The sequence below is a fragment of the Myxocyprinus asiaticus genome, chromosome 32 (genome assembly GCF_019703515.2).
Source record: "Myxocyprinus asiaticus isolate MX2 ecotype Aquarium Trade chromosome 32, UBuf_Myxa_2, whole genome shotgun sequence".
NCBI lineage: Eukaryota > Metazoa > Chordata > Actinopteri > Cypriniformes > Catostomidae > Myxocyprinus > Myxocyprinus asiaticus.
The window spans coordinates 624,260-650,736 of NC_059375.1; the positions used below are offsets into that span (position 1 = coordinate 624,260).

Consider the following 26,477-nt stretch of genomic DNA (forward strand, 5'->3'; position numbering starts at 1 on the left):
GCAACAATCAAACCCCGAACTTCCCCCCAAACAAAACAAACAGAAAAAAGAAAAATGTGCGCATTAACCCCGTGCAAGACAGCGCCAATTTTGTGAGGCAAAATTACATAACAGAAAATACTTTGTTTATTCTGCCTGTTGGCTGGGGTTTGTTTTACAAGGAACGTGTAGATTCATTCACAGAACTGTCTTGAAGGTGTGTTCCTCCACAAAACCAATTCCAGCTGATATAAAGCTGTTCAGTTTCCTCGGACAGATAAACAATTGTTCAGTTAGCCGGCTGTTATGAGTGCAGCAGATGACGTAATCATTCTAATGTCCCTTAAAAATATTCCACAAAAACTAACTCCAGCCAACAGGAGGCATAAGCACAAAAAACGAACAGATCCATCCACAACTGTCCCGAAGAAGTGTTATTCCACAAAACAAACTCCAGCCACTAGGCGGAACCCGCATGAAAAGATACAAAACAGGCATCCCAGTTCCTCAGATAATCAAGTGTGTTTTGAACGAGTCAAATTCACTCGGAGGCCGCGTAAAAATAAATAAATTTAAAAAATAAACCATGACATACTCAGTCCGTCGACTTTATAAAAGACGTCCTTTATGTGAGCATGTAGATATTTTGCGGTCATTCATAGTGTGCATTCTCAATCTGGCCGGGAACTTCAGTGTAAAAAATGTTCTTATGTCAATGCAAATGTTTCTTGAAGGAAGTGTCATTCTACAAAACAAACTCCAGCCGCTAGGCGGAGCCAACGCAAAAAGAAACAAAAAAATTGCGCCCAGCTTCCTCAGAAAATCGAGTCACTGAACAGCAAGTCAGTCCACTAATATAAGAAATATCAAATGGCTTACAATCCAATGTATTTCTGAAGGAGAGTGCCTGTTTTGGACATGTAAATACTTTGCGACCATCCTTCGTTTCTATTCTCAGTTTGGCCGGAAACAATGCAAAAGCGATCTTCCGTTGATGTAGAAGTTTCTTACATTCCTTGAACTGATCGCGTTTCTCTCTTGTCGAATTCGCAAAGTCCGGGAACAAGAAAATATTGTGATTCTTCCAAGAAAGCTTTCCTTTGCTCCTCGCCTGGCGCAACATGAGATCTTTATTGGATGATCTAAGAAATTTGGCCAGGATTGATCGGGGCCTGTCTCCCTCAGCAGATCTGCGAGCCGGGACTCTGTGAGCTCGCTCAATTTCCAGTTTATGGCCTGTTATGTCGAGCAGACTCGGGAAGAGCTCATCCAGGAATTTCACCATATCTCTGCCTTCTTCATACTCAGGAATTCCGACAATTCATGTTATTCCTTCGGTTCATATTTTCAAGATATTCCAGTTTTTCCAAAATGTTTTCCAAGTCTGTTTTGGATGCGGGCAGATTAGCAGATAATTCCCTTTCCGTTGACTCCAAATAATCGAGCCCACTATCAATTCTTAAAGAATCTACCACACCTCTTTCTGAAAATGCTCCTTAGAATTTTCAACTCCATCTGGATATCTGGAAAAATCCCACCCACTTGGCATGAAGCAGGAATAATACTCATTCCAAAGCCAGGAAAAGACCATAGTGATCCCATAAATTATCGCCCTATAGCCTTAACTAGCTGCTTATGTAAATCAATGGAGAGGATGGTCAATGATCGCCTGGTCTGGGTACTGGAATCTGAACATCACATAAGTAATGCCCAATGTGGTTTTAGGAAAGGTAGAAGCACTACAGATCATCTTATTTGTCTTGAAAGCTATATTTGTGATGCTTTTATTAGAAAGGAGCATGTTGTAGCTGTCTTCTTTGATCTGGAGAAAGCATACAACACAACGTGGAAACATGGTATTTTAAAGGATCTGTATCGAATGAATTTTAGGGTTCACCTGCCAACCTTCATTGAAAAATTTTTATCGAACAGACTTTTTAGAGTAAAGATAGCAAACACCTTGTCCAATCTACATAAACAAGAACTTGGAGTACCTCAAGGCAGACCTGCCAACCTGTATGCATTTTGCGTAGCAGGTATGCATTTTGACATCAAAGTACGCTGGTACGGTTTGTCACTTTAAACTACACGAAAAGCTATGACGCCTTTGTGTTCAATGGTGCTCGTGCAGTACTCAAGTCTAACAGCAAGAGGCAGCAGCGTCTAGCCTGCCGAAAAGCAAAAGAAGAAGAAGAGTTCGACCAATTATAGCACTGGGTTCGTTCCCCAAAATATCAAGTGGGGATGATTGACAAATACGTAATGTTAATCATTTCAAGAGACTGCAAATCGACAGCAATTTTTATTAAATAATTGAATGCAATTCACTTATGGCCATATCATGCACCAGTTTGTAATGCACACATATCATACAATTAAATATTAATCATGAAAAAAAAAAATGTTTTAAGCAAGTGTACTGAAACTTTTGACTTTCACTGTATATTATAATATAGCAGTGCAAGTGATATTTTAGAATCAGGTCAAATTATACTGTTTTGCCTGATCACTTCAACAGTCAAAGCTAGAATTATGAAGAAAGGCTTGTGTGTGTGTGTGTGTGTGTGTGTGTGTGTGTGTGTGTGTGTGTGTGTGTGTGTGTGTGTGTGTGTATGTGGGTATTTATCACTTTGTGGGGACCAAATGTCCCCATAAGGATAGTAAAACCCGAAATATTTGACGTTGTGTGGACATTTTGTTGGTCCCCATGAGGAAAACAGCTTATAAATCACACTAAATTATGTTTTTTGAAAATGTAAAAATGCAGAAAGGTTTCTGTGAGGGTTAGGTTTAGTGGTAGGGTTAGGGTTAGGGGATAAAATATAAAGTTTGTACAGTATAAAAACCATTATGTCTATGGAAAGTCCCCATAAAACATGGAAACCAGTGTGAGTATGTGTGTGTGTGTGTGTGTGTGTGTGTGTGTGTGTGTGTGTGTGTGTTGCAGACTGTCAACACCACGTGGAGGGGAAAAAAACATTAAAAAATTGTGACTGTTACAGATTCAGACCCTAGAATTAACTAATTCTTCCTACAAGCACACGATTTGAGACCATTTGGGGCAGAAACCCTTTTCACTACATTCATTGTAGAACACAACTTGCCGTTAGCTGCTGCAGACCATGCCATGATGCAAAAGCTTGTGAACTAAGCGTTACAACTATTGTGGTACTCAAAATATTTTCCCAAGGTTGGCAGGTCTTTCAAGGTAGTATTCTATCATTAACTCTCTTTAGTATTAAAATAGACAGTATTGTGAAAGTCACTGGTTCTGATGTTCATTGTAGTTTATATGTAGACGACATCTGCATTACTACAGAAGCAAGTACATGCATACTATCGCACGAGAAATCCAACTGAAGATAAACAAATGCACTCCTGGTCAACTCAGAATGGTTTGAAGTTCTCACAAACAAAAACTGTCTGTATGCATTTCTGTCAGCTCCGTTCATTGCACAATGAACCAGAGCTTTTTATGGACAGAGTCCCCATTAAAGTCGTTAAAGAGAACAGGTTCCTTGGTATCAACTGTGATAGCAAGCTGTATTTTATCCCTCATATTAAATTATTGAAAAAGAAATGTTTTAAAGCTATGAACGTTTTAAAGGTTGTATCCAAAACCAAATGGGGAGCAGACAGTTCTACTCTTATGAATCTGTACAGAACCTTGATTCGCTCAAAGTTGGACTATGGAAGCATCATTTATGGATCAGCCAGGAGATCATATATACGACTTCTAGATACTGTTCACCACCAAGGTATTCGACTGGCCTTAGGAGCATACAGAACATCACCAAGTCAAAGTTTATATGTGGAAGCCAATGAACTTTCCTTGGAAATCAGACACCTAAAGCTGACCCTACAATATGTAATCAAACTGAAAACAAATAAAGAAAATCCAGCCTATCCAGTAGTTTTCTCAACTCAACATTCAATATTATATGAAAGAAAACCAAGTCACATTCGTCCATTTGGCCTATGTGTAAAAACACATCTGGAGAGTCTGAAAGTGGATCTAAACATTCTGGAGCACATTTTTGCGAAATCCCCCCATGGGATCTCAAAAAGCCCAAAATCCATTGGGAAAACCAAAAATCAAAAACTCATTCAAATGAATTTTACCAACAATTCCTGGATATAAGAGCAGTGTTCCCACAACATATCCCAATATATACAGATCCAAATCTGGAAATCAAGTGGCAGCAGCCTTTGCAACAAGTCAACTGTGTCAAGGCATCCACATCCCTGACCAAAGTTCAGTTTTTACTGCAGAGGCAAATGTTTATTACTAGAACTGAAGTTCATTGAGACTGTTCCTCAGAAATCATTTTTAATGATAACTGATTCTAAATCATGTCTGGAAGCATTGGAGTCTATAAGAACCGATCACCCAACAATCATGAAGATTTTAAACAAAGTTTCATCTCTGGAATCAAAGAATTTTAGTATTATTTAGTATTATTTTCTGTCAGGTACCTGGCCTCTCAGGAATCTCTGGAAATGAACAAGCAGATAGAGCTGCCAAAGAAGCATTATCCTCAGAACCAGTAAAATGCTCTATTCCATTCACAGACCTAAAACCAACATTAAACGTATACACTAAAAACAAATGGCAGTCAGAATGGGATCAATGTTTAACCAACAAATTATGGGAAATAAATCCTGTTGTTGGGAGAAGACACGTATTCCCTTTTAATTATCGTTGGGATCAAGTCACTTACACTCGATGCCGGATAGGACACGCAAGGCTCACACACCAATTTTTACTATCTGGAGAAAATACACCAAAGTGCCCATCCTGTCAGAGCCCATGTGTGGGGGGTGTGTTTGCAGGAGGTGTTGGGTTTTGTGTGAAGTGAAGGTCAGAGTGAGACTGGGCTTTTCAAATCTACAGTAAAACACATTAAAGTTGTCAGCCAGATGTTGGTTCCTTACAGTGTTGGGCGATGGTGTCTCGAAGTTAGTAATGTCTTTCAGGCCTCTCCACATTGATGCAGGGTCGTTAGCTGAAATCTTGTTTTTCAGCTTCTCAGAGTAGCTTCTTTTAGACACTTTAATTTCCTTAGTAAGTGTGTTTTTGGCATGATTATATAAGATTTTATCCCTTTATTTTATTTTAGCTGTCTGAGTTTTCCTGTAAACCATAGTTTGTCGTTGTTGAACATTAAATAAGTCCAAGTAGGAATGTACATATCCTCACAGAAACTGATATATGATGTCACAGTATCTGTGAGCTCATCCAGATTGGTGTCTGCAGCCTCAGAAACACTCCAATCAGTGCAGTCAAAGCAGGCTTTTAGGCCAGCTCTGCTTCATTTGTCCATTTCTTTACAGTCTTAACTACAGGTTTAGCTGATTTTAGTTTCTGCCTGTAGGTTGGAAGAAAATGAACCAGACAGTGATCAGAGAGTCCCAAAGCTGCTCGAGGGACAGAGCGATATGCATTCTTTTATGTTGTGTAGCAGTGGTCCAGTATATTTCTGTCCCTGGTGGGGCATGTAATGTGCATCACATCCAGAGGTAGTTTGAACAGTGACATAAAACTCTCTCAATGTCTCATTATGGAGGACAGCAGAGTAGACACATAAATATAGAATGTGATTAAAACTGACTGGAACTACCTGTGCATTAAAAGGTTTTAACTCACACATTCCAGACAATCAGTACTGAGTGTTCGAATAGACCAAGGGATAAATTTACAATATAGCACAGCCTCTTGTGTCATATTGCTGAATTCAGTTTCTCACAGAAATACATCACATTAAGGAAGTTAAATGCATTATGAATGTGGTTTTGAGTGTCCAATCAAACACACACTGGCAATGTGTCAGAGGGTTTGAAGGGGAAATGGACAGTGTGATGATGCAATCACATTGTGTAATCAGTTAACTAGGACGAATGAGAGTAATCTGGGACATTTTGTGCACATTCGACTTCTGCATCTTCCTGTGATTGTCAGCCCAACACTTCAGACCAACAAATCAGAAATCACACATTTTATGGGTGGTTTTATCTGAAATCAATGATACCACAATATAGCAGAATATACAGTTCTGCATGTGGATAAACTCTGTAGTTTACTCAGTACAAAGGGCCTCAACATACATAGATAGATAGATACATAGATAGATAGATAGATAGATAGATAGATAGATAGATAGCACAGGTAAAGTAAATAAATGTGTGTGTTTTTAAGGTTTTATTGTTTGGAGATACACATGCTGTGAAGCCAGTCGACTGAATCGAAACCACATGGCCACATTGACTGGCATAACACACACGACACACACACACACACGCACGCATGCACGCACGCACACACGCGTGCGCACATACGCACACACACACACACACACACACACACAACAGTGTATAATTGACTGTGAGCTGATGAATTGTTGTGACCTACATTACTGTGTATGTGTATTTGATGGATTTGGCGTGTGTTGAATACTGTATAATGCTTCAGCACACAGTCAGTTCTCTCATTGTTTGTCTCACAAACACACTTCTGTCAGTGTTTCTCTCTCACACACACCTGTACAGTTGGAGATTATTTAAAAAGTCAAAATTTCAACCTGTAAATTTAAATGTTTTGTTATAGCAAAGAAACAAAGTAACACAAGTGCTAAATAAAGCAATAAGCCAATTGAGGCCACATGTTACAGTGATTTTACCACAGTAAGGGATGTTCTTGGGCTTTTATGAAGCAGCTGCAAACAATTATGTGATAAAAGACATCAATGTTCAGTAAATAGTTATAGTTATTCATCATAATAATCAGACTAAACAACTCTACTGCCAAGTAATATATTTCATTAGTCTACAGACTGATCACACTGTGAATTCAGCGATAGTAGATCGAAAGTTCTTCAGCTGAAATCTGTCTTTAGGTTCTGAAATTTGAATCACTGCCCCCAGTGGCTGAAAATGGAAGTGTTGTTGAATGTATGGGCTCCTGTTAGCTCCAGTTTCCAGGTGAAAAAGTGAGTTGTATTTTTAGTTGTAAATTATGTAATACAATGATGCATTTTTCATTAAATCTACCCCCAAACCCAAACAGTAAAACTGAGCATCAGTGGAGGTAATTTTAGAGGGAAAATGCAACCTCTGAATTGTGCTTGTCATTGTTTATGTTACGGGATTACTTCCTGGTTTCTATGGGATCAGAACCCATGTCTCTGAAAAGTGAAACTTGTTCACGCTTGAATCTATGTAAAAATGTGTGATGATTCTTATCATTAATTTGGCAGAATGGGGTCGATTTCAGTATACATGAACCACATGTAGTTCTATTTCTTTTCGTTCCAAACCACTAGAGGCAGTACTGAAAGCACTAGTGGAAAACTCTTGCGCTTTGACAGAAAATCGAATTAGAAAGTTGTCACCCCATGACACATGACGTGCCTTTAGCTATAAAAACCCCTGAACACGTCAACTCGATCTCTTCTTCATTCTCGCTTGACGGAATCGATTGTGACGATATTTTGTGCAGTTCATTTTTGAAGAGTGCTTCAGTTGACATCCACGAACTGTTTCGTCACCATGTTTACGGATTGGATTACGAGCGGTTTTCTCCATGAAGTGCCGCTAGTGACCGGAGAAAACCGGTTTGTGAGCGGTTTTCTCCAGGATTCACTACTTGCGATCGTGAAGTGATGTTTACGAGTGTTTTCTCCTGTAAACAAAAACTTCTGAAATGTTTCAAACTTCTGGTTGTCTGTAAGTTTGTATACCTTTGTAAACACATACACTCTGAAGCCCTGGTTGCCTAGGTTTAATGAGTGCAAGATCATCGTTTGTTTCTTGCTGGACATGAAACTTACTTGAGTGTTGTTAACAAGCGCTGGATTGCTTTTAGGTGAGTATTGAAGTCAGTATGGATACATCTATATGTTTTACATGCCCTCATGTGATGGATATCATGGATGGACATAATCAGTGCCCTGCTTGTCTTGGTGTGGACCATCTTAAAGAGGCCATGTCTTACCCATGCTCCATAATGCCTCTTGCTGTGCGTCGAGCTCGACTGGCATGTCTGGAATCTTCTGCAGAGGATTTGCTGCTTTCTTCGCGCATCCCTATTTCTGATCGTAAGCATAAGCAAACACTTCAGCATGACAAAAGGAATAAAAAAACGTAATCTGATTTAGCACGCAAAGTAGAACAGCTGTCTTCTGCTGTAGAACTTTTACTGCCAGTCCTGGCTAGAGCTCAGCCTAAAACAGAGGCACAGGACAAAGTGGAGCCTGAATCATTGAATCATGCATGCCATCGTCACCAGCTATGCATGCAGAACAGGAGTTAGATGCGATGTCATTGGATGTAAATCCGATTGCAACCTCAGTGATTGGTCTGCCTGTGACCCAGTCATACCCCTCTGACAGTGATAATGTGTCTGTCAAATCGGGTGGGTCATCTTCAGTGGTAACGTCCTTGTAGGGAACGTTGAATGCGATCCTTGCCTGTATTAATCTGGACCCCCCACAACCAGCAGTGGGCTCTGAGAATGTTTTTCTGTGTCGTGCACAAAGAGCCTCATTTATGATACCTCAGTGCCGTGATTTTACATCTGTATTGGTGTCTGCATTACAGAGTTCATCAAAGGGGTGTCACGGGGTGACACATTTCTAATTTGTTTCTCGGTCAAAGCGCAAGCGCAAGAGTTTTCCACTAGTGCTTTCAGTACTACCTCTGGCAGTCTTCAAGTCATAGAACCACAGTTACATACGTAACCAGTGATTTCTCATGTGATCATGTTGTAGTCTAACTGTTGAAGGTTTATATTTGCAAAACAGTTTAATAACTTGATGCATTAAATGTGTGCTCACAGGTGTGTGATTATTGACATTTACAACAGCTTAATCATCTAATCATAACTTAGTCGGAGGTATCCATTTTTAACAAACCCCTGATCCCATATGTTCAACTTTGGCACATAACTCGTCCTGCAGCATTTGATATCTCAGATAATGTGTTTTGTTACGGAGAAGTGTGCTATTTATTTTCTAAGCAATCAGACAATTTTAACCTGTCAAATGATAAAATGGGTGAAAAAATCCTACAAGCTTGCATTGAAGGAGGGACTCGAAAGCAGAATATCAGAGAGACTTCGTAGTGAACTCTTTTGACCTAGGCCAGTATGTATCTACTTAGAAACTAATCAGAACAAGTAGAACATAGTTGAAGAATGTTTACACACATAAAAACCACATATGACACCTTAACAACCTCATAGCTACATTCTGGTATCATAAAATACTGTTTCTATAGCTACATTGTTGCAAAATGTTTTTTACGTGGCTTATTGTACGTATCACGTCAGTTTCCTGGTGATTCCTGGTGACACTAGAGGCACTACAACAACAATGACTTTTATTCACTTTCACACAAATCACGAGTAAAACGACAGATTGTCAGTTCATAAACATGTATTTTTCGCCCTGTTTCTCACAATTTTCGCAGTAGCTCAACTGATAGAGCGTTGCACTTATAATCTAAAGGACTGTGGTACAAGTCCTGAAGAGCACACGAGTCGACATATGAGCCCAAATTGTCATAGAAGCAACACAAAATGACATGGTTTTGTTTTTCTTCTCACATTTGCTTTGTCTGACACTACTGTTAATCTTAGGTTTAAGGTTTAGGGTAGGGACTCTAGGGAGGTCGGTTTTGTTGATTTAAAACTCGATAGAGCATAAACCTCATCTGTTTGAAAGAACATTTAGTGCCACTCACAGTGCCAGAATCATCTCTGACATTTTCTTCAGAAAATGTTGAAGTATCGTATTCCAGTTGATACATATGAGAAATCAGCTTAAACAAAGCAACATGCTAGACTACCACACACACACTCAGACACAATGGACATTGGGCACTCAGCTTGTGTCAGAGTGAAGGGAATGGATAAATGGATGTTTTGGGGAAGAGGGATGAAAAATGGATCTCATCCTGTTTTTCTTTCTCCAGCCCCCTTCCTCTCTCTCTCTCTCTCTCTCTCTCTCTCTCTCATCTTCTTTGCTTCCAAAAATTTCTCTCTCATACATGCTCAAACACATTTTATCCAGTGAAATATTAATTCTGTTCATTCACCCAGTAAGCAGCCTTTATGTATACTGCCTAAATAGACAGCTTCGTTCTAAGGCAGCATCCTGACTGAAATGAGACCTCATAAGTGACTGATTTGGAACAATCTACATAGAAAACAACTATGTGAACGGGAGACTCGTTTGACATTAGCATGTTCTAAGCTAATAGCACACAGCATAGCACACAGAAACTGGATAAAATACTAAATTTTTGTACTTTTCTTTATTGAATTAATTACAAGAACACTGAAAAAAATGACTAGTGAAATTTACTTAATTTTATACCATTTTAATTTTCTGTGTGCAAAAACTTGCGGAATTAAAATGAAATAAAATCTACTTAACTTCATGACATAATATTGATTAAAGTGAGTACATTTTCAGTAACTTTTATTTACAAATCTGATCTACATGGTACTTAAATAAATTTAGTCCATTTAATTTTATTGGAACATTTCACATTTTTAACTTTTCTTATAAACACGTTTAATCATGTACCACATGACATACGGAAGCATTCCACAACACTTGGTGCACAAAACACATTGATGGTAACAATCAAATGTTTTTTTTTTTTTTTTTTTTGCTAATGAACAGGTAAATTTGAGTAGAAAATGCACTTAAAACTTTACTAAACTTAACTGGAAAATCAATAATAAATGAACTTACAAATAGTGAAAACATGCAAGCTCATTAACCATTCAAGCGCATGCTGGGAACACCATTTTCAAAACGCTAAGTAAAATGTACTTATTTTATTTACCTGTAAAATGTACTCAAATTAGTTAATTAATATGATAAGGTTTTCTACTTTAGTACTTATACATGATGACACATTTTAAAGATAACAAACAATCATGAATAATATTTATTTATTAGCTAGAGCATTCATTTTTACATGTTTGAATTTAAGTAAAAATGTAGAATTTACATAATATTTTCAAGTTCAAGCTTTAACTTATTCAGTGTAGAAAGTACTTAATTCTTTCTGCTATATTTACCCTTTTTCAGTGTTGGGCCTCATGTATTCAGATAGAAGACAAAGACAGGCCTAACAGTTTAAGAGTTTATCCATTAAAGACTCAAAGACCGCGGGACGGTTTACGAGCTATCCACCGCGTCTCTGAGTGATAAACTAACAGCTGCTTTCTCTCCTACGATCGCGAAATCGGCTTTGGGGCCGTCACTTAATTCTCTCTCTCACTCTCATACTAACCACACACACACACACACACACACGCGACCCCTCCAAACATTCTGGCACACATTTTTGGCTAGTAGATAGCTTCGTGATAAAGCTCAGCTTTGTCCCTAAGCTACCATTGACTGGTTTCTCTCCTCCCACATTCGCGGCCATATTCCCTGGCCGGAAGTCTCGCGTGACATAATCTCCACGAGAGTCATGTCCGCCATTTTGTGCACGTCCCTCCTTACACACACACACACACGCACACTCTCACACACACACCTTATATGTTATAGGATTATTTTAGTTTCCATATCTAATCATATCACTGCTTAGTTTGTAAGTCGGAAGTTTGTTGACTGCATTGTATTAATTATTAATTGATATTACTGCATAAATAAACTTTGTTATATTACAAAGAGAAGTGTTTTGGTTTGTTTTGCATACACCTGTGTCATGCTGACGGGATGTCAGTGCTCGGATTCAAGCCTTCATTCATTTATTTTTTTCCCGAAAATCGATATTCTTTGGATGTCGATTTTCCTAAGAAAACAATCTAATATTGAGACTGTTTTACTATCTGGTTATTAGTCCCTGATTCCAGGGTGGTGCCCTGTCAATGTTAATCCTAATTAATATTCTATTGATTTTTGATAATTGATAATAATCTTTGACGATTGTTGATTTTGAAGGATCAATAAGCTAGTGTTAATTTTAATTAATGTATCATAGACGTTAATGATTGGTGGTTATCTTTGATAATTGTTGATTTAAAGGATTAAAAAAGCTAACATTGATTCTCATCAATGTTCTATTGATTTTAATAATAAATAATTTTTGCTAATAACCAAACCCGCTCCTAAATGTAGCGCACTACATTTACTGGAGCCCCATATGAGGTTTTAATGAGTTAGATTCAATTAATTAATTAATTAAAATATTATTTAATAACTAAAGAAATAATTATTAATTATTTCTGATAGTAACACTGATCTAAACAACCAGTAAAGCCCTACATCAGTGTATATGTATAATCAGCATCTACCATTTTGGATTTTACAGAGGATTGTTGTCATACAGTAATAATATCAAGAGGTATTAAATGAATGTGGATATCATATCTGAGATAATTTCATCTGGGAAAAATCTGATGAGAAATGTTTGAGTTCATATTGCGATGTCTGACTTTTGATTGCAGACTTCTTGTATCTTGACACATTTGAGCACAGTTTGAGACAATGTTGAGATCTCTTGTGAAACAGTAGAGGAGACACGTGAAATTACTGGAGAAACATCTGAGAAGCAAAAGTCTCCACTTGCTCTTCATTTCATCTAGTTGCTTCCTAGAAGAAACAACTGAGATTTTAAAGAGGTCTCATATGTGTGTATTTCCAATCTGGAGCTACAGTCTATGAAATCACAAGGCCTTACAGGTATGTTTGTATATAATAATTAAGAGTTAATGAAGCTGATGTGCTCTCTTTGTCTTTTCTCCTCTAGTGACACTATACGGTGTGACGGCTCACAGCACAAACTGAATGAGACAGGTAAGAATTCAGCCACATACATGTGAGTCTGTTTTTTACAGAATAGATTTTTATTATTTCACCCAACTAGTGCAATACATTGTATTCTACTACCGTACATTCGTTTCCCAATTCAGTTGTATTACAGGATGGGGTTTTTGCTGTTCACAAACACATAGTACTCTATAATGTCTGTAAAATGTTAAAGGTTAAACCCTACTTTTAATAATAATAAAAAAGAGATTTTTACTTTTCTTAAGAAAATGTGAGTGAAACTCACCAGTATGATGCTAGGGTGTTCCCTATGTCACTCACTCGACGTTGTGTCAATGTAGTGACACTAGGGGTCACTCTTGGGAGCCCGAGACACATCTGGTCTTTGATAAAAGGCCAGTGAAAATTGGCGAGTGGTATTTGCATGCCACTCCCCCGGACATGCGGGTATAAAAGGAGCTGGTGTGCAACCACTCATTCAGGTTTTATGCTGAGGAGACGAGACAAGGTCCGCCTCTGCCGGGTATCCCCCCGTGGACCTCCCATTCCCCAGCACGCTCGTCTGCCCCGATCGGGCTTCCAGATGAGTCCGCTGGCTCTTCTCACGGCGAGTTCGACCTCTTGTTCGGAGCCCGCGAAGCTGATGAGCTCTCGAGCGCAGCATCGGAGAGCTGGCTTGTCCAGACGGACGCAGAAGCCTCAGCTGGGCTTCACAGGCTGATGCGGAGATGACGGACATGCTTTCCCGGGTGGCCGCGAGCGTCGGGCTTGAGTGGAACCCTCCGCTCTCCCCTGAACCCTCGTGGCTCGTTGAATGGTTCCTGGGCTCGCGGCGCACGAGGAGCTGACAAAATCGTGGGAGGCACCTTTAACTGCCCGGTACCGATTTCTCAGTTCCCCCGCCCTCACTACCCTCGATGTCGGGGCGGCCAGGGGCCACACGGTGATTCCCCCGGTGGATAAGGCGCTTGCGGTGCACCTATGCCGGCAGAGCATCGCCACCTGGCGCGGACGCCCAAAGCTCCCGTCCAAGCCCTGTAGGTTCACATCATCCCTGATGGCCAAAGCCTACAGTGCTGCTGGACAAGCCGCCTCTGCCCTGCACGCCACGCCTCTCCTGCGGGTCCACCAAGCCAAGGCGCTAAAAGAACTGCACAAGGGTAGTTCCGTCCCAGATCTGATGCAGGAACTGCGCTCGGCGACCGACCTCGCTATCCGGGCGACAAAGGTCACGGAACGGTCTCTCGGGCGGACGATGTCCACATTAGTGGTCCAGAAGCACCACCTTTGGCTCAACCTGGTCGAGATGGGTGAGGCTGACAAGACACGGTTCCTTGCTGGCACTATCTCCCAGGCTGGCCTATTTGGCGTCCCAGGGTGGTCACAAGGAGCCAGGTTAGTGCTTCGATGTCCCTAGACTCAGCACGGCCACCCACGACATGGTGTGGCACCTCGAGCTCCGCCCCGCCGCGAGGCCCCACCTGCCAGTGCATCCGACGAGGTTGCCCCTTTGGTCCCCCTTGCGCGGAACTTGGATGCGTGGCTTGCGCTTTCCAATCCGTCGCGATGGCTGGTCCGGACCGTCTGACTCGGCTACGCAATTCAGTTCACAAGGCATCCGCCTAGGTTCAGCGGTATCCACTTCACCTTGGTGAAGGATGAAAACACTGCTACCTTGTGCGCGGAGATCGCCACCCTCCTACGGAAGGGAGCGATAGAACCTGTCCCTCCGGCCGAGATGAAGAAGGGGTTTTACAGCCCCTACTTCATCGTACCGAAAAAAGGCGGTGGGTTTCGGCCAATCTTGGACCTGCAAGTACTGAACTGGGCTTTACACAGACTCCCGTTCAAGATGCTGATGCAAAAACGCATTCTGGCGAGCGTCCGGCATCAAGATTGGTTCGCGGCGGTAGACCTGAAGGATGCGTACTTTCACATCTCGATTCTACCTTGACACAGACCCTTCCACCGGTTTGCATTCGAGGGTCAGGCGTATCAGTACAAGGTCCTCCCTTTCGGCCTGTCCTTGTCCCCTCACATCTTCACGAAGGTCGCAGAGGCAGCTCTTGCCCTGTTAAAGGAGGTGGGCATTCACATTCTCAACTATCTCAATGACTGGCTAATCCTAGCTCACTCTTGGGACATGTTGTGTTCACACAGGGACTTGGTGCTTTTGCACCTCAGCCGATTAGGGCTTCGGGTCAACTGGGAAAAGAGCAAGCTCCTCCCGGTTCAGAGCATCTCTTTTCTCGGTTTGGAGTTGGACTCAGTCTCATTGACAGCGCGCCTCATGAATGAGTGCGCACAGTTGGTGCTGACCTGTTTGAAGGCGTTCAAACAGAAAACAGCGGTTCCACTGAAACTCTTTCAGAGGCTCCTGGGGCATATGGCATCCTCAGCGGTGGCCACCCCGCTCGGGTTGATGCATATGAGACCGCTTCAGCACTGGCTTCTGACTCAAGTCCCAAGATGGGCATGGCACCACGGGACACATCACGTGGTCATCACGCCGGTCTGTCACCATCTCTTCAGCCCTTGGACCGACCTCACATTTCTACGGGCAGGTGTTGTCCTAGAGCAGGCCTTCAGGCGCGTCGTGGTCACGACTGATGCCTCCAAAACAGGCTGGGGTGCTGTTGGCAATGGGCATGCAGCTGCCAGCTTATGGACAGGCCCGCGGCTGCGTTGGCACATCAACTGCCTCGAGTTGCTGGCAATTCTACTCACCCTGCGGAGGTTCCGGCCGTTGATCCAGGGCAAGCACGTGTTAGTTCGGACAGACAACACGGCAATGGTAGCATATGTCAACCGCCAAGGTGGTCTGCACTCCCGTTGTATGTCACAACTCGCCCACCGTCTCGTCCTCTGGAGTCAGCAGCACCTCAAGCCGCTGCGAGCCACTCACATCCCGGGCGACCTCAACACTGCAGTGGATGTGCTGTCACAGCAGGTTACCTTCAGGGGAGAGTGGAGACTCCACCCTCAGGTGGCCCAGCTTATCTGGAGTCGATTCAGACAGGCACAGGTAGACCTGTTCGCCTCCCAAGAATCCTCCCACTGCCTGCTCTGGTACTCCCTGACCGAGGCACCACTCGGCATAGACGTGCTGGCACACAGCTGGCCCCCTGGCCTGAGTGAGCCTACTTGCACAGACTCTGTGCAAGGTCAGGGAGGATGAGGAGCAGGTCATCCTGGTAGCACCCAACTGGCCCACCCAGATGTGGTTCTCGGACCTCACGCTCCTCACGATAGCCCCCCCCCCCCCGGCGAATTCCCCTGAAGAAGGACCTTCTTTCTCAGGGACGAGGCACCCCATCTGGCACCCACAACCAGACCTCTGGAATCTCCATGTCTGGCCCCTGGATGGTGGAGACACGATCACTCAGGCTAGGGCCCCCTCTACGAGGCGCCTGTATGCCTTTAAGTGGCGTCTGTTTGCTAAGTGGTGTTCTTCCTGAAGGGAAGACCCCCAGAGATGCGCAGTTGGATCGGTGCTTTCCTTCCTGCAGGAGAGGTTGGAAGGGTGGCTGTCCCCTTCCACCTTGAAGGTGTACATTGCTGCTATAGCAGCACACCATGACACAGTGGATGGTAAGTCCTTAGGGAAGCACGACCTGATCATCATGTTCCTGAGAGGTGCCAGGAGGCTGAACCCCTCCAGACCGCACCTCGTTCCCACATGGGACCTCTCTGTAGTTCTTCAGGGTCTACAGAGAGCCCCTTTTGAGCCTTTACAGTCAGCTGAGCTTAAGGCACTCTCCTTGAAGACTGGCCTCCTGACTGTGCTCACTTCCATCAAGAGGGCAGGGGTGTTCTCTGTCAGCGAAACATGCCTGGAGTTCAGTCCGGGCTACTCTCATGTGATCTTGAGACCCTGACCGGGCTATGTGCCCAAGGTTGCCACGACCCGTTAGGGACCAGGTGGTGAACCTGCGAGCGCTGCCCCAGGAGGAGGCAGACCCAGCCCTGTCATTGCTGTGTCCGGTGCGTGCTTTACACATCTATTTGGATCAACACAGGGCTTTAGGATCTCTGAGCAGCTCTTTGTCTTCTTTGGTGCACAGCAGAAAGGAAGCACTGTCTCCAAGCAGAGGATCGCCCACTGGCTCATTGACGTCATAGCTATGGCATATCACGCCCAGGACGTGCTGCCCCCAGTAGGGCTACGAGCCCATTCTACCAGGGGTGTAGCAGCCTCCTGGGCCCTGGCCAGGGGTGCCTCTCTAACAGACATTTGCAGAGCAGCGGGCTGGGCAACACCCAACACCTTTGCGAGGTTCTACAACCTCTGGGTGGAACCGGTTTCATCCTGGGTAGTGGCACGCAATACAAGCGGATAAGCCCGGGATAGCTGGCCGGGTGTATCGCTTGCACATAGTGCCTTTCACCTCCTCTGAGCTGAAGACGTGCACTATTAATTCCCAGTAGTGTTCACAAACTATGTTCCCTGGTTGACTTCCTCCGAGCCCTGTGGCAGTCGAGTTTTCGGAGAGACTCGCTGCCGGCCCAGTACACATGCTAACTAAGAGCCCTGTTCTGGGGTAGGTGCTCCGCATGTTCCCTGTAAGGTAACCCCTTGCGATGTATATCTTCCGCTAATTCGTTTCCCTGTTGGCAAACTGTATCTTCCTTGGGCAGAGCCCCCTCTACCACAGTCTCCATGTTTGTAGTAACTCCTCCCCCATTGGGTAGGATCTACCATGAGACTTCTCCACATGGTCGGCAAGACCATGTGACTTATTTTCCACTTAAATATTCCCCCCTCTCTCTGGGCAAGGTGTGGTCTCCTGCGGTGTCCTCCCCTTGGGAGGGACACCCCACGACTAGACCTGGTCGACCCAGTCAAATATTCCCCCTTTTATTAGGGAGTGGAAAAAAAAGAAGGGGAAAAGGGGCCATGACTGGGCTAGCCTGTTTCTATCTTTTGGGTAGTCAACTTGTCCCCAGAGGGCCGTTCGACACTCATAACTATGTTGGGGGAGGTTACGTGTCGGCCTGGTGTGCTGGCTACGAGGCACACAGTTGTCTGCACATCACACACCACCAGTTCACATAACACAGTTCAGTCAGTTGCGGCGTTTAATTATAGGGACCCCTAGTGTCACTACATCGACACAACGTTGAGTGAGTGACAGATAGGGAACGTCCTGGTTACTTGCGTAACCTCCGTTCCCTGATGGAGGGAACGAGACGTTGTGTCCCTCCTGCCACAATGCTGAACTACCCACTGAAATGGCCTGACCTTGTCTCGGCTCCTCAGCATATAACCTGAATGAGTGGTTGCATGCCAGCTCCTTTTATACCCGTATGTCCGGGGGAGTGGCATGCAAATACCACTCGCCAATTTTCATTGGCCTTTTATCAAAGACCAGAGGTGTCTCAGGCTCCCAAGAGTGACCCCTAGTGTCACTACATCGACACAACGTCTCGTTCCCTCCATCAGGGAACGGAGGTCACGCAAGTAACCATGACGTTCTGGGTTGTTGAGTGTATAATGCTTAATTTTGTGGACCAAATGAATTACGTGACACAATTACACTTCGTCACAGAAAGACAAAAGCCAGTTGCATTTTGACTATGAAAATTTAAAGTCAGCACTTTATTTCCTTCCATTTTGTGGATAACAGAAAACACATCTAGTGCAGGATATGCATCTGAACTCAAGCAAGTTTTGTTCTCTGGTGCTCATGTGTGCTGTGCTGCTCAACTCCCATATTCACCACACTTTTGAATCACAAATTAACTCTTTTGATATGACACTCTATAAATTACATGCCAGTAAAAGCCCCTGCCAAACCCTTAAAACAGCCCTGGTCACACCTAGAATTATATAGCAGTGATTTTTACTACGGAAAGTTTAAAACATTTAGATAAGAGCCCTTACTCAATACTCTGGTTCTGTTCAGAACTGCATTCTAACATACTACTAGCTATTTCTACAGTATGTAGTGTGCATACTGTACACGTGCAAAGTTTCTGTATGCCTAGAATACCTGGATGAGCTACTACAGTTGGCAAAATATGCAGTATGTTACCTTCCATTTCCAGTGTGATGAATAAACTGGAATTATCAACAACAAATCTTTTCCTTATCTCTCAACTCACTAATTTGATGATTGTTGCCTTGTACATTTTCCCTGTTGTATAGTTTTCTCTTTTGTTTTTGTTTATTGTTGTATTTTTCTTTTCAGTCTAATTTTCTTTTGATCCTTCTTGCTCTGTAAAGCATCCTTGGGTCCTGAAAGGCACGATATAAATAAAAGTTATTATTATTATTATGTAACATTTTTACATGGAAATAAATTTAAAATCCCTGTCAATCAATTTAAAATTATAATCAATTTAAAATCAATTTAATCAATGGATTTGCTGATTAATTAATCAAACTAATGGCAATTAATTACATAATGCCCCCAAATAAATAAATATAAAACAATAAATAATTATAAAATTAAATGATAAATTAATTAAATATAATACAACCCCAATTCTGAAAATGTTGGGACAGTATGAAAAATGCTAATAAAAACAAAAAGGAGTGATCTGTCAATTATATTCACCCTTTGCTATATTGAAAGCACTACAACTACACACAATATGATGTTTTTCCTTGTGAATTTCATTGTTTTGTATTTTTACACAAATGATTGCACTGCAAAGGACCCCCCTGTCAAGCTCCTGAATTTTGCAGATGACACTACGGTCATTGGCCTCATCTGCAACGGTGCCGAGTCTGCATACAGATGAGAGGTTGAACAGTTGGCTGTCTGGTGCAGTCACAACAACCTTGAGCTGAACACGCTCAAAAGAGTGGAGCTAATACTGGACTTCAGGAGAAATTCCCCCGCATCCCCCCAGTGGCAGCAGTGGAGTCATTCAAATTCTTGGGCTCTACCATCTCTCAGGACCTGAAGTGGGACACCCACATAGACATTGTTGGTGCCCCACTGCCCACCCTCCAAGACCTGTACGTCTCCAGATTGAGGAAACTTGCAGGTAGAATCACTCTGGACCCCACACACCCTGCCCACTCCCTTTTTGAACTGTTGCCCTCTGGCCGGCACTACAGAGTACTCAGCGCCAGGACATCCAGGCACAGGAACAGTTTTGACCCTCAGGCCATTTTCCACATGAACAATTAAACTGCCTCAGCACTCCCATAGTGCAATAATGTATAAATATATCATGTACAAATGTAAATTCACACTCATATTTATTTCAATAACTGTACATATTAACACTTGCACATGTACATACGCCATTCTATGTCACATGTCCTATTTCTTTGTATGTCTATTTATACTCTTACCTTGTTTTATGTTCTGTGTCTCACTGTAATGTTCTGTGTGCACTTGCTTGTTTCTCCACCAAAAAACAAATTCCTTGTGTATGTGAGCAAACTTGGCAATAAAGCTCATTCTGATTCTGATTCTCTTACTGAGTTAAAAATGCAACATTATAAGGTCATTGCGTGGCAAATTGTGTATTGTTTCTGTTAAGAAACCGTAGACAATGGGTGTTTGGGCACTTTTATGTCCCAGGGGTGGATTTGAATTAAAACAGCCTTTTTGAACTTTTTTCTTCTTGTTATTTGAAAATATTATTAAACTAGGGATGCACCGAAATTTCGGCCGCCGAAAATGCTATTTTCGGTTTTCGTCTGAAAGAGAAAAAAGCTGAAAATACTTTTTACTTTAAAATGAAGTAACAGAGACACTGACATGAAGAAAATGCAGTGTTTTATGGAAAAATATGTAAACAGCAGCTAATGTTTAAAATATATATTGATGTTAACAAGATTGTGTTTATAACTGAGATGGTGAAATTCAAAATGAAAACGCATATTCTGTTGGTATTTGCATTACCTAATTGCCTATTAAAGTCTACATTCCCAAAAGTACTGAAGCGATTGCTCTCTTGAATATCAGTGCAATAATAAAGAGTGTTTTTCTGTGCTTATTCAGAGGCTGTGAGGCTGTTTATCTTGAGCCACCGTCACATATCATGGTAAAATTTACCCACCTACCTGTCCGAGCTGTACTCTAAATCAGCGGTGTTAAACACATCTAATTCAGCCCGCTTTGCATCCGGCGCTCGCGGTCTCACGCAGACGGCCAAATTCAAAATCGCTTTTCATCTGAAACTGGACCAGTGAGTGACAGTCACAGATAAATTCAGTTTATTTTTCCTCACTCACAATACTGACAATATGGATGATGGGCAGATACAAGAAAAACTTATGGTATGCTTTTGTCCTTTGTTCATAAGCACTTTATTAGCATTTTTTTGGGTAAATATTTGCTTATGTTAGGCAAAATTTAGTTTATTTATACAGGCATATATACAGTATACTGTATACTGTATATATAAGTATATACAGTACATACATATACGATAAGATGGATGGATAGATGGATAATAAAGTTTTGTTCAAAAGTTAGTGTACTTGTTAACCAAGTGGACAAAAGTGTCAGTGAAGAGCATGCTTGAGATGAAATATGAGACAAAACAAAGAAAAATCAAGGGAAATATCAGGTTTCCACCCATCCCATAAAATATTGGATCGTCCTGTATTTAAAGATGAAAGGATACTGCCAGGTCCAGACCCAGGGTTTTTCCTGTAGGCTTATGACAAATCTTCGGCAGCCGCTCAAGCACAATTTCGGGCTGCCAAAGAACATTTAATGACCTTCATCTTGTGTTCACTTTAAAAGCACTAAATATGCTTCTCATGTGGAACGCGCAACTGCAAAGGGTGAATGAAGACTTGTTTCACATGAGTGTCGTGCAAGCCATTGTATCAGCTGGACAGCACAGAGTGGATGTGCAAAAAGTGTGTATTTAGGACATATAAAATGTTAGCCTTGAAATTAACCTTAGCAAGACAATGAAGTTGGTCATTTTATTTGAAAAATTTAAAAATATAATTTCCATCAGCATAATTTCCAGCACAGAATTCTATTAAACACAGTGCAGAATTTGAGATGTGCTGGAAATGACACAAAAATGACTTAAATCTCCTGTGATGCATTTACATACACTGTTGGACACTGTTAGTAGACAAAATTAAATAAACTAATAAGAGTGTGAAACATGTTTTAATGAGTCTTTACTTTCTAGAAATCCACTGTGCTAAAATGCCTGAAGTTGAAGAAACTGCACAATACTGCACAATAATTCAGTACGCTAGAATTCCGTTCAGAATATAGCCATAGTATATCACATTAGACACACACAAGGCTGTTTTTTGGCATGGTTTTCATACAATAATCTCAAAATGTATACACTGGTATATTTCTATATCCACAAGGTTGTATTTTGTGGCACTGATGTGATTGTGAATCTTTTGCTGATTGGAATGGTTTTAAAATGCATTATTAATTTGTTCAGACTATTGCGAATGTATGTGCTGCTGTGTATATTTCCCTATGGGTAATCCACACTGTTTGATTGCGCTTAATACTGCATGTGTGTGTGTGTGTGTGTGTGTGTGTGTGTAGTGTTTGATAAGCCATAATCATAAATCCTGGAAGCTAATCACTCACCCACTCTGCAGCCAATCAAAACACAGGCACATTACCCAGTGCTGGGCACTATTGAGCAATCCATCATAAGCAATATCAGTGCCCTGTGTTTGTGTGAGAGAGAGTGTGTTTTATATGGGTGTGTGTAAGTGTGTGTGTTAGTTGCATTCTCTGGGTTTTGTTTATATTGTGAGGGTGTGTTAAAGGGACAGTTCACCCAAAAATGACAATTCTGCCATCATTTTCTCATCCACATATCGTTTCAAACCTTTATGACTTCCTTTCTTCCGCAGAATATAAAAGGTGAATTTTTTTGAAGGTGAGTATTCTGGTGCTCTTTTCCATATTATGAAAGTGAATGAAGACTGGGGCTGTCAAGCTACAAAACTATGGAAAAAGCACCAGAAAAAGTCTTGTGCCTTAGATACATAAGGATCCATATGATAGCTTTGTGTGAGGAACAGACTTAAACTCTGCTGCATATTTTGGCTGCCATCTGCAATTTTTCACACCAAAATGTAAAAGCTCACCTTATACAAATACAGTGGACTAATTGCAAAATACTGTTCTTGTTTTAAAGACGACTCCACAAAAAAAAAAAAAAAAATCCAATAATATTCCAAAAATTCATAAATGTTTTATTCTGTCTTTGAAAGCCTGTAATTCATGCTCTGTTTGCTCTGTGTCCCTGCTAAAAGTGTTAGTTCATTCCACTAGATGGCAGCAAGTACTATGAAAGATAAAATTTCCACTATCACCTTCCATCACATTATACAGATTTGAAATGCAGGTGGTTCTCTAACAAAGCTGAGCACTCGCCATGTGCTTGTCCATAGACATTCAGTCTATTGTTTGATCCCACACACCTTCCCCAATGTTTTAGTTAATATCTCGGCCTCTGAGTGGACTAAAAGCTTAATCTAGGTGCCTTACTGGCCCCTGCTGGGGAGTGTATGGAATTAAGTTATTATTCACTGAAAATCTACATCTGCTCTGCACTCCTTGGTGCGCTCAGGACAGTTCATGACAGAAGTAGCTAGGTTAGATTCATGAACAAACATGAACGTTCTTTTTAGTTGGATCTGTTCAGTGAATTTAATGATTCAATGAATGATTCATTCACAAACATACTAATCCGGTTCAGCTCACTCAGTATGTTTACATGCACAGTTATAATTGAGCTACAGCAAGATTTTTGTGTAGTCGAGCTACAATCTTCATTTTTCTGTCCAAGTGTACGTGACACAAAGCATAATCGTATATTTGAAGGAAGGACGTTGAATACACCAGGTTAAACTATGGATGCCAACTATTAGCTACACGAATAAGCAATTTGAGCGCTTTAGAATTTTTAGGCCATATCTGTTCCGTTAATGTCACTTGTATAGTGATTCCCAACCAGGGAAACATAAGCAGGTTCCAAGGGATTCGTAAAAAAAAAAAAAAAAACAGGTATAAGAACTGGGTAAAAATATTGATTTTTAAATTAATCCAGATTAACAGTTGAACGATCTCTATATCGATTCTTAAAATCCTGAGATTGATCTTTTACTCTATGCAAAGTTCAGCTGTGAGATCCTTTCACAGCTTGTTAAGAGTAATAGTTTGGTCTGAATCATTCCATGTAATGCATGTCCAAAGACGAGATCCATACAATCCATTTGTCTTTTAATATCCTTTCTGTTCTCTTCAGTCAGTTGTTTATCAAAAACAAAAAATAATTCTTCTTATAATAAAGAAAGTTTGTGTGACTCCACTCTCATTAATATGCGCTCAACCAAAACAAAAGTGCGTTTTAGCACTTCTTTTATGTACTATATTTTATGTAATACTATGTAATACTTGTAAATAGTACAAATTATGTTTTGTAAACAATAATATATTTATACACTGTCTGTCAAAATGACCAAAATGATGAAAAGCTAATAATTAGTTACTGAAATCTAATAACTAAAGTAGTGTAACACATTAGAATTTAAATTATTTGAATCAGATTGCAGTTACTGACTTCAGATTAGATTCATTCATTTTGAACAAATATTTCTAAATAATAATCTTTACACAGAATACATTTAAAACATGAATTATGCACATACTGTAAATACGTCTGTTTGTGTTTCTGTGAAAGCTGAAGGGACAACAACAATGAACAAGGAAAATACACACAATATTTTGAATTCATTATTTGAAAAAACAAAACTTCTCTGTGAAAAGCGTCTTGGAAAGTAACTTAAAAGTAAAATAATTAGTAATGTAATTACTTTTTCCATGAAGTCATCTGTAAATCTATAACATGATTACTATTTTGGGAAAGTAAATAGTCATTTTTAGTGGATTATTATTTTGAGTAACTTAGCCAAGACTGCTTGTAACTAAATGTTATGTGCCAAGTTTGAATGGAATTTTAATGTAGAAAAGAGCAGTGGGAACATCTCTTTTTGTGTTTCATGAAGGAAAGAATGTCATATGGGTTTGGTGAGTAAATGATCATTTTTGGGCTGAACTACTGCTGTGCAGCTCTACATGAATTTTATCTCCTCAGGTGGGCGTGGCCTGTATGCAGCAGTCTGTGTGTCTCTTGACCAATCATGTCGCTTGCGTGGGTTTGCACAGGGGGGTGCGTGCCAGTTAAGGCTACGGTGATGGTGGCAGTTGCGCTGTCATTAGCGTGTGCCCTGAAGGAGAGATTAGTCTGATTTATGACGAGCGATGTTAATGGAAAAGATATGGCTTCTCTCACACCCCGCCATCCACGCTAATGAAAGTTTTGTGCAAATGTGAAAGGGAGCAGCACAGAGATCTCACCAGCACATCACCTCTGGCTGTCTGTTCTGTCTCTTTGTTTTAGTCTAATTCTGTCTATATGTGATTTCAGGTCTAATATATCAGTCTGTCATTAGTACAGAGATCTAATTTAGCTCTCTCTCTATCTCTCTCTGACACATTGAAAGCGTAGATGTGTAGATGCTCATATTTACCCTAAAATCAAAAGAAATAAAATTAAGCCTATCTTTAGCACCAGTAAGAGTTTTTGCATTGTAACATTGTTTCATGTGAATTAGGGCTTTTCCACAGCCTGATGTGATGACAGTTAAGTGATTTGGTGACATTTTTGCAAAATTACATTACACGGCTCATGACACATATTGTGGCAGTTTTGAGGTGAAATGTCCACTGTGTGGTGCTAACCGTGAGTTAAATGTTCTCCCAAATGGATGAGATTTTTAAGGTTAAATCAACAAAACTGACCTTCTTTCCCTAAACCTTAAACCTAAACCTAAACCTAACTGATAGTGTCAGAAAAAGCAAATGTGAGATGAAAAACACAACCACGTCATTTTATGGTGCTTCTGTAACACTTTGGGCTCACGTGTGGACTCGTGTGCTCTTCAGGACTCATACCCTGGTCTTTTACATCACAAGTGGAATACTCTATCAGTTGAGCTACTGCACAATTTGATCACACTCGAACAAGCTTGTAAATGGAGTTGATTATGCTATTCAAATGTTAAAACTCACAAGTTAAGTACTTACTATGTACATCATGGCAGCTTTTGTTGTACTGCTTTTAATTTATGCTGATTTCTAAAAGAAGAATTTTTTATTTACTTTTTTGTATTACAATGATGAGAATCAAATGAAAAAAAAAAAAAAAAGCATTTTGACGCATTGCAGTAATGAACATGAAACCAATACTGCTTCTGATTACTTTCTTACTTTTCTTAATAGATGTTCCTGGTTTTATTGTGTGTGATTCATGAGTGCACATTATTCCAAAGGAAAAAAAAAAACATGTTTGTCTTTGTAATCTTTCATCAAAATGTAATAACTTTCTCAGCTTTACTTTTCCGCTGATGTCACGAATTCTGCTTACTTTTTCAACCCCTCCACTCCAATAACCTGCCATATATAGTAGATATTTCATTGTCCAGTCAGGTTATGACTGATGGCGTGTCCAGTTGAGAGTCAGCTAGCTGAAAGAGGGTGGGGCTTCAAGTGTCACTGGTTTGATTGGCGGATGGGTCAAGTCTGTATTCAGCTGTATGAGATGTTTTATCTGATAAAAGCTCACTGGAGCTTAAAGAGGATTTGTTTGGCTGCGTTACAAGTGTATTTGTGTGTTTGTTATGGAACTGGGTGGATAACTCCAGCAATCAATGTGAAAGTCCTAAAAGATGAA

The 26,477-nt window shown here is 41.1% G+C and overlaps 1 protein-coding gene across 2 annotated transcripts in view; it reads left to right on the forward strand.

Annotated features, from left to right (window-relative positions):
• The window catches only part of LOC127423478 (retinoic acid receptor alpha-A), a 425,939-nt gene that overhangs the window by 155,831 nt on the left and 243,631 nt on the right, over positions 1–26,477 (forward strand). For both annotated transcript variants that reach the window (XM_051667805.1, XM_051667804.1), the window contains exon 2: positions 12,754–12,800. The gene's annotated coding sequence lies outside the window, so the exon portion shown is untranslated. The remainder of the gene's footprint in view (positions 1–12,753; positions 12,801–26,477) is intronic.